Raw genomic sequence first — 10,252 nt, 5'->3', positions numbered from 1 at the left:
CAACGGTCGTGGGAGACCGTGTTCCCTTCCTCATAGAATCGGAGCTCTTCCTTGACCAAGTACGGTGCTGTCCGGTGGAGAAATGCTCGCCGAGATGATCACGTAAGCAAGGTCAACTAGTACGGATGGTTATTTATTCACACGTCCCGATATCGTCGTAGTAGTCTGTTATGTGTGTACATTCCCATTCTTCTGTTAATTTGCGGAAATATCATATGAATTACTTACCTGCCGCAGTAAAAGACGAGAACACAATGACCATTAAAAATATCATTGTTTAGAGATCTAGATAATTTTATAGTTTGTTAATTTTATTTGTTTATAAAAGAAGAAATTTATAGTGTATTAAAAAATGAGTATAGAGAGTAGATGGCAACTGCTTCCGGGTCCTCGGCCTCTCATGGGTTTCCAAAGCGACTTAGGCCGGGCCTTCCTCTCATTCCATGCGGCAAGTGTCGTGATGAGATGAAGATTGTGATGGAGTACCGAGTGAAGAAGGAGGGTCCCAACAAGGATCGTATCTTCTACAAGTGTCCGGATCGCAATGTGAGTTATTTTATCGTATTTAATGATTATGGTTAGTTTATACCTATTTTCATGATGGTTGTGATTAAAGTTCTAGTTTTTTGTTTTAATTTCAGTGGGATGGCAGTGGACGATGTTCAGGCTTCTACTGGGAGGAAGAGTATGTTGAACTCGTGCAAAAATATCTTGCACAACAGGCAGATACGGCGGCTAATGAGGCAGTGATCCAGCCGAAGAAAGCCCAAAGATGTTGCACAATCGGGGGATCTATCTGTTTTAGTTGAGATTGGTCGCGAAATCCTTGTGCTCCTGAAATGTATTTTAGCTTTAGTTCTTTTAGTGGTAGTTGGGATTGTCTACATTGTAGCGATGCTTTCATAAATTTGTATCTTTTGTGGTGGCACGCATGTTGTATAAATAATTAATTATGATCTAGGTTTTAATATGATATTTATGTCATGTAATGCAGATGAGCCGTCATTGGATGTATAATGCTGATCGCCGCTCACAAGAGTTCATTGACGGCGTGCATTCTTTATTACGTGCGGCCGAGACAAACAAACGCGACGGTTTCATGTGCTGCCCATGTGCCATATGTAAGAATACGGTGGAATATCCTTGCTCAAGGACTCTTCATTCACACTTGTTCAAGTCGGGTTTCATGCCAAACTATATTTGTTGGACAAAGCACGGAGAAACCTGGTGTTGTAATGGAAGAAGATGAAGAAGAACAATGGGACGACAATGATATTATTCCTGATGGTGCGTGCTTCAATGATACTGCAATGGGAGAAGCTGAAGAAGAGGTAGCCGCAGAAGATGAGCCGGCTGATGATCTTTGTCAGGTCATTCGTGATGCACAAAGAGAATGTGAAAGTGAAAAGGAGAAGATCAAGTTCGAGCGGATGCTAGAAGATCACAAGAAATTGTTGTACCCAACTTGTGATGCAGGGCAGAAAAAGTTGGGAACCACACTAGAATTGCTGCAATGGAAGGCAAAGAATGGTGTATCTGACAAGGGATTTGGAGAGTTACTAAAAATCCAAAAGAAGATGCTTCCGAAGTACAATGAATTGCCCGCCACTACCTACGAAGCAAAACAAGTTGTCTGTCCTATGGGGCTAGAGATAGAGAAGATACATGCATGTCCTAATGACTGCATCCTATACCGTGGCAAAGAGTACGAGAAATTGGATGCATGCCCGGTATGCCATGCGTCGCGGTATAAGATCAGGCGAGATGACCCTGGTGATGTTGAGGGCGAACGTCCACGTAAGAAAATCCCTGCCAAGGTTATGTGGTATGCTCCTATAATACCACGCTTGAAACATCTGTTCAGAAACAAAGAACATGCAAAATTGTTACGATGGCACAAAGAAGACCGTAAGGTAGACAATATGTTGAGACACCCTGCTGATGGGTCCCAGTGGAGAGCAATCGATAGAGAATTCCCGGAGTTTGCAAATGACGCAAGAAACTTAAGGTTTGCTTTAAGTACAGATGGTATCAATCCTTTTGGAGAGCAGAACAGTAGTCATAGCACTTGGCCTGTTACTCTAAGTATCTACAACATTCCTCCTTGGTTATGCATGAAGCGGAAGTTCATTATGATGCCTGTGCTCATCCAAGGCCCGAAGCAACCTGGCAATGACATCGATGTGTACCTGAGACCACTTATTGATGAACTTCTCATTTTGTGGAATAAAGAAGGTGTACGTGTGTGGGATGAGTACAAATAGGAACACTTTGATCTGTGAGCATTGTTGTTTGTAACAATCAATGATTGGCCTGCTCTAAGTAATCTTTCAGGACAGTCAAACAAGGGATATAATGCATGCACACACTGCTTCGGTGATATTAGAGGTGTATTCTTGAAAAAATGTCGAAAGGTCGTGTACCTTGGCCATCGTCGATTTCTTCCTACAAATCACCCCGTAAGAAAGAAAGGTAAGCATTTTAAAGGGAAAGCAGACCACCTGACCAAGCCTCGCAACCGAACCGGTGAGGATGTACTCGATATGGTCAATGATGTGAAAGTCGTCTTTGGAAAAGGACATGGAAGCCAACCTATTCCGAAAGACGCTAACGGTCACGCACCCATGTGGAAGAAAAAGTCCATATTTTGGGACCTACCCTATTGGCAAGTCCTGGAGGTCCGTAGCTCGATCGACGTGATGCACCTGACGAAGAATCTTTGTGTGAACCTGCTAGGCTTTATGGGTGTGTATGGAAAGCCTAAGGACACATTTGAAGCACGACAGGACCTGCGTTGTTTGAGAGAAAGAGACAACCTGCATCCAGAGAAGACAGATGATGGACGCCATTACTTACGTCCTGCTAGCTACACTCTAAGCAAAGAGGAGAAGGAAATCATGTTTGAATGCTTAAACAACATCAAGGTACCATCTGGATTCTCCTCGAATATAAAGGGTATTATAAATGTGACAGAGAAGAAATTCTGTAACTTAAAGTCCCATGACTGTCACAGTTCTCATGACGCAATTACTTCCAGTTGCATTAAGAGGAATTCTACCTCCAAATGTACGTCTAGCCACCGTAAAGCTATGTGCATTCCTCAATGCAATTTCTCAGAAGGCAATTGATCCAACTGATCTAGCTAAACTACAGAATGATGTGGTTCAATGTCTCGTCAGCTTTGAGTTAGTGTTCCCTCCTTCCTTCTTTGATATTATGACACACCTCCTAGTTCACCTAGTCAAGGAGATTTTCACTCTCGGTCCTGTGTTCCTACACAATATGTTCCCCTTAGAGAGATTCATGGGAGTCCTAAAGAAATATGTTCACAACCGTGCTCGCCCAGAAGGAAGCATCGCCAAGGGCTATGGAACAGAAGAGGTCATTGAGTTTCTGTGTTGACTTTATTCCCGACCTTGACTCGATTGGTGTTCCTGAATCGAGACATGAGGGGAGACTAAGCGGAAAGGGGACACTAGGGAGGAAAACATATATTGGTACGGATGATGATTATTTCAATAAAGCGCACTACACAGTTCTACAGAACTCCTCTTTGGTAGATCCGTATATTGAGACACACAAGGATCTCTTACGATCCGAGTTTCCAGGCAAGACTGAAGCTTGGATTACGCATAAGCACATGGAAACTTTCGGCGGTTGGTTGCGAAAAAAATGTCAAGGTGATGAGAGCATCCATGAGCAACTGTATTTATTGGCTATGCAACCATCATGGCATATCGTCACATACAAAGGGTACGAGATAAATGGGAACATATTCTACACAGTAGCCCAAAATAAAAGGAGTACCAACCAAAACAGTGGTGTCCGCATAGATGCCACAGACCCGAATGGGAATAAGCAGACATATTATGGACGCATAGATGAAATATGGGAACTAGAATATGCACCTACTTTGAAGATCCCATTGTTCAAGTGCCAATGGGTCAAGGTGACCGGAGGCGGAGTAACAGTAGACAACGAGTATGGAATGACAACAGTAGACCTTAGTAATATTGGGTACAAAGACGAACCATTCGTCCTTGCCAAGGATGTAAATCAGGTGTTCTATGTCAATGATATGTCTACCAAACCAAAAAGAGGGAAAAACGATAATGACTCAACCAAAGAGCCAAAGCGCCACATAGTTCTTTCAGGGAAAAGAGTCATCGTGGGAATTGAGGACAAGTCGGACATGTCAGAAGAATATGAAAAGGATGACCGAATTCCGCCCTTCAAAGTGAACAAAGACCCTAGCATCTTGGTAAATGATGAGGACACTCCATGGTTACGAAGCGATCATAACCAAGGGACATACGTAAAGAAGAAGTTCACTGCTGTGCCCACTTGATGATATAGTGATTTAATATAGTGTGTGTTTGAGATATTATGTAATAATTGTGAATTCAGATGTTTATTATGTCATATTTCAAATTAAATCAATGTTTGATTTGGTGGGATTTCTCTCTCAAAAAGGTAAATTAGGATACTGAGTGATGAAAAATTAAAATATTAACGTTAAAATGATGTGAAAACAAATTTCCTGTCCAAAACCAATAATTTTAATAATTTTAATTAAACACTACATTTTTGCATTAACGAAATAATAAATATTAGTTACATTATGTTTTATAATTCTAACAAAAAATAAAAAAAGTTAGGTTATCGATTTTTCCTATGTGCAATAAACAAAAATAAAATTCATATTTTTAACAAAATAATTTTATGCCTTTTATTTAATTTACTATGTATTTAATAAAAACTATTGCATTTCTATTGTATTTAACAAGACTATTGCTTAAAACAGGCGGGAAACGAAACTGCAGGCCACCTTTACTCCCGGGTGGGAAGCCCACCCGGGAGTAAAGGTGGGCTGCAGTTTCGTGGCCCGCCAAAAAAAAGCCTTTACTCCCGGTGCGTGTTACCAACCGGGAGTAAAGGTATACCTTTACTCCCGGTTGGTAACACGCACCGGGAGTAAAGGCACCTTTACTCCCGGTTGGTAATACGCACCGGGAGTAAAGGGTTTTTACTCCCGGTTGGTGGCTGGCACCGGGAGTAATTCTCCTCTGCTATATAACCTCCAGTGCCTGGCAGATCGATCTGCTCGTCTTCTTCCTCGTCGAACACCGCCGCCCTCTTCTTCGACCTCGCGCCGCGTCCGTTCGCCTTCCGTGACACCGGCGCCGCCGTCTTCTTCCTCGTGCGGCCTCCACCGCGCGCGCCCGTGCCCCTCCTCCGCGCTTGCCCGTGGCCCTCCACCGTGCCCTCCTCCGCGCCCGAGGCCCTCCACCGCGCATTGCCCCACCTGCGCCGGCCCGAGGCCCTCCAGTACGTACACTGCCGAGCTTCGAGGTGATATATTCGTCGATCTCTTTGTACATTCGTCCGAGCCCTCCACTGCCGAGTTATAGATCACGTCGAAAACTACAACTTTGGTGTAAGCCATGTCAACGGTCGAGGTCGATTGAAAATTCCAAATTTTGAATCACAAAATCTATAGAAACTAAAAATGAATATTTGGAACTCTAAATGATTTTAAATAAAAATATATCTTAAGGCAAGTTTTGAATATTTGGAACTCTAAATGACAAGTATAATTAAGGATCACCAATGAAATTACTTTAGAAATTAATTAGATCGATGTAAATCCATGGCTTGTATAATAAACACGCTATATATTATTTGGAAACAACGCTACGAACCATCCGCTAATGATCCAGCCCATCAACCGCCATATATTCATCACTATATGATATGCCATTATTTCAAGATGCAGTTTCAATAGAAGAATTTTTTCTATCTTCATAGATCAATGTTTGTTAACGAAATTTTATCCAAATATATTCATGTAGGGTCTTTTTTTTTGAAGGATTTGTTGTAGGATATATAATGGTCAAATAGGAACTCAATTTTGATACCCAGTTTATAAACTAAGCATTTTTTAGTTTATCAAAAATATCACATGTTTCTTCATTTGTGAACTTTGAATATACAGATATAATATATTAATGTTGCTAAAGTAATATGAGCATTACATATTTTTTTCCGGGAAGACTATCTTCAAACTTTATATCATAGCATCAGAGATCGCCTGTAGAAGAAGAAAATAAATTCTTATCATTTCGGAAATAGTAATGGTTATATGAGCAATAAGACACATATACTTACATTTCATAATGGCTTATACTTATATTATTAACATAGAATTTTCTCATATGATGAATGACTACATGGTTGATCACATGGTACATAGGATCACAACATCACGCACCGACACCGCCCCGGCCCGCCTCACGTCGTCGTCGTCGTCAGCATGCCGGCCCGCCTCACGTCATCGTCGTCAGCACACCGGCCACCGCGCCGACACGTATATATATGTCATTTGTATTCATATGCATTTCGTCCATGCGTTTCTATGTATACGGCGGAGCACCGCCGCCCTCGTTCACCCATGTGTACAGACATATATACGGCGGAGTGGAGCACCGCCACTCTTGTCACACCGCCCTTTCTCGTGCCCTAATTCGCCCTAGTACCGACGTAGTTCGTCCTAGTGTGGCGAATTGCGTCCGTGATCGAGGGGCAAGATTTAATAATGCATATTGTTTGTAGATTTTACGCATGTAATAAGCAAAGATTTGACGTACTATATATTGGTTTTGTTTTTTGAAGCTAGATGGCCGACCCGAGAAATATGGATGAGGAGGAGTTGATGATGAATTTGATCAACACTGGCACTCAAGTTGCCGGCGATGATGGTGCTAAAAATAACGTGCAAGAGGATGTAGATGACGGGAGTCAGTACTTAGCTCTTGAACAAGATGAGCAACAACATATTGGCCAAGTATATATTTTTTATTATTAGCTATATATATATATTATCATATGTCTTATGTGTGCTCATGACATTAAAAATAATGTTTATGTTTTGTAGCCCTCTGGATCGACATCAACAACTACAACGAAGAGTAAAAATGTTCGAGGTCCCAAAAAGCCATTGGAGGGTCGCTTCATCATCTCGGAGTTCAATGTGGATACAGGAGAACCGGGGGGGCCGAATAAAATGAAATTTGTGCACCACTGTGGTTACCTTGTACGGGACCGGCTCCCGATTAGTACCCGTGAATGGAAGAAGAAGACCAATGCTCCTCATATCAGTTTTGTCTCCGATCGTGACAAGGCGTTAATTTGGAATGATGTCTTGGTACATTTCACGCTCCAAACAGATGATTATGATGATATAATAGATGGTGATGAATTGACGGAGCGAGTTAGGGATTGGGCAATGAAGAAGATGGCCACCCAGTTTCAGACTTGGAAGAAACACCTATACACGACGTATGTCAAGAAGAACATAGCACCAGATTTTACTGTCCCAGGCCCGATCTCAAAGCAGAGGCCCTATTGGGATGAGTTTGTACAGTACAAGACTTCAGAAGAGGGTGTGAGTTGGGTGATAAAGAACCAACGTAATGCCCAACAGAAGACATACCACCATACCTTGGGATCAGGTGGCTACCCGACTGCCATTAAGAAGTGGAACAAAATGGAAGCAGACCTTCTTGCCAAGGGTATCAGACCAGAATCACTCGAGTGGGGAGAACGTGCAAAGAATTGGTTTTTCGCTCATGGGGGAACACTAGACCAGGAGACAGGGAAGTGCGTTTATGGCGCAAGACTGCAAGAAGCAGCAGAAAGATTGTTTTATGCTCAGAGAGCTGCTGCTAGTGGTGCGTTCAGGCCCAACAGAGAGAAGGATGAGCTGACATACGCCATCGGGACTATTGAACATGGTGGCCGAACTAGAGGCAAAGGAAGTGTCTCGTGGGAGCATGGATTCCCTCAGGACAGACCTTCCTACAGAAGTCGCCAGAGAAAGAAGGAAGAAGAGGCACACCGGCTCCAGAGGTTGGAGGAAGCGGTGCGTGAAGCACAGGAGCGGGAAAAAAACCTTGAAGCGAGAATGCAGGAGGAAATCAAAAGGCAAGTGCAAATAGCAGTGAGTGCAAGCAAGCAGGCATCAGAGCCAGGAATCAACATTAGCCAATCTGTTCAGTTGAAAAGCAGCTGCGCTTCCATGGAGATACCAAATCAAGGGGACACAGGACTGCGCTTCCCTATGGATGACGTCACTGAACCTTGTACAACGTGTGAGCTACACATTCCGAAGGAGAATTCCACAATCAAGGTGGCTATCGGTCTTGTTAATCCTATCGACCGAACCAAGACACCAAGGATTCATGGGAATATAATCCAAGAAGGATATGCCACCATCTCGGTAGATAAAGCTGAAAAAGGTTTTAGTGATTTGCCTCTTGACATTCCTGGAGGTGATGGCGAGAAGACTCTAGGAGAAGCGGAGAAGACATTCATTCTATGGCGCAAGCGCTACATCATCATTCCAGGGATGTCGGCTCCACCTCCTTCTGAACTACCTCACCATAGGTACGTGCGGATGAAAACACTACATCATTAATTTGTATTGGCTTAAATAATTAACAATCTGCTCATAATAATATGTCATTCCTTTTTTTGTAGCAGATCCTCCCCCAACCTAAATCCAATTGTTCAATCGCCAGATCATCATAGTGCTCTGTACGATGACATTGTGTTGGAAGACGAGGCTGCATCCACACCCTCTCCAAGGAGGTCTCCAATGCCACAGCCGCCACCTCCAAGGAGGTCTCCAACGCCGCTGCCAACACCTCCAAGGAGGTCTCCAACGCCGCTGCCAACACCTCCAAGGAGGTCTCCAACGCCTCCCCCGCCCCCGCCTACCAAGAAGCCTAGCAAGAGGCCAGCCCCTCAAACGAAGAATCAGTCCCCGCCTGCAAAGAAAGCCACCGTGAAACCAAGGGCTATTCCCAAAATAATATCTGAAGAGAAGGAAGAAGGAACTGATGCATATAAAAAAGACATGTCTAGATTCTATGACAAACTTAAAATGAATCAAGAAGCAAGGAGAAACCCAGAGAAACCGTACTTCTTCGTAGCTCCGGATATTTTAAGAAAAAAGGTGACTTCTTACCAGCATCAACAGCGGGAATCTCGTAAGCCGTCCAAATCAACGTTATCAGACTATGACCGCACTCTCACCAAGTCAATTGAGGCGGCACAGAAAAAGAAGCGGGCAGGGAAAGGAGTTGCCCAACTCGGACAACAAGCGCACCAATCAATCCCCCCGCTAGTTGTTGGTAATGAATATGGTTCGAATTTAGGATTAATGCATCAGGCAAACATACCTCCGGATGTCGATTTGGATCACCTTGGTGAATTTCTTGATGAGACTGGTCTCGACCTTTACCAGATGTTTGGTGATGGAAACATTGAGAGTGCGGCGGAGGTTGATATTTGGAAGAAAAAATTTGTACTAGGCCAGAGTCTATACAACCCTCAAGCCTTATTTGATCTGGGGACGCAAATGTACCTGCTAAACAAGTGGTACATGCAGGCGTCTACCAGTGGAGACTTCTGCGTTGGTGTCAGAATTAGAGACGAACATTGGTTCCGTGGCGATGATGTTATGTATGTTGACTTTGCAGAATTTCATCAACTATGCCACCTTACCTCTCTGGACAAAGTTATCATTAGCTGCTATTGCCTGTAAGTAATAATTCTTTCGATCTATTATTAAACTCATCATATGTGTGCATATGCATATAAATTATCCTAACAAGTACTATATATATGCAGATTTACAATGACAGAGCTCAGAAAGGAAGGCTGCAATGAAATTGGTTTTGTTGATCCCCATATAGTATTCAAAGACCCAATTACTCCAATGACTAATTGGAAGTCTGAGTCAGAGAGTAACATCATGAACTTCTTAGTGAACCAACGCCACAAGAAGGATATACTCTTTCCCTATAACTTCAAGTGAGTGTTAATCATGTCGATCATAGCCTTAATGGCTCATATGTTGATTCTAGTTAATTAATGAGTGTTATGCGTTATATCCTATAAACACATGCAGCAATCACTGGATATTGATGGACATCGATCTGGTGAAAAGTCACTTGATAATCTATGACTCGATGAGAAAACCACAACAAGACTACCAAGATATGATAGATATTATCCAGAGGTAATTTCGGGATCTCTAGCAACTATATATACACACAAACATGATGATTAACTATATCTGATGACGTGGCAAATTTTTTATTGGGCAGTGTTTGGAAAACCTTTATTGAGAAGCAACACATGGAAAAATGCAAAGCGCCACTAAATGTAATCCCATTGAAAGTAAGTC

This window comes from Miscanthus floridulus, chromosome 4 (genome assembly GCF_019320115.1).
Source record: "Miscanthus floridulus cultivar M001 chromosome 4, ASM1932011v1, whole genome shotgun sequence".
In the NCBI taxonomy this organism is placed as follows: Eukaryota; Viridiplantae; Streptophyta; class Magnoliopsida; order Poales; family Poaceae; genus Miscanthus; species Miscanthus floridulus.
The sequence above is the reverse complement of the archived record's forward strand: the minus strand, read 5'-3'. Positions refer to the sequence as shown.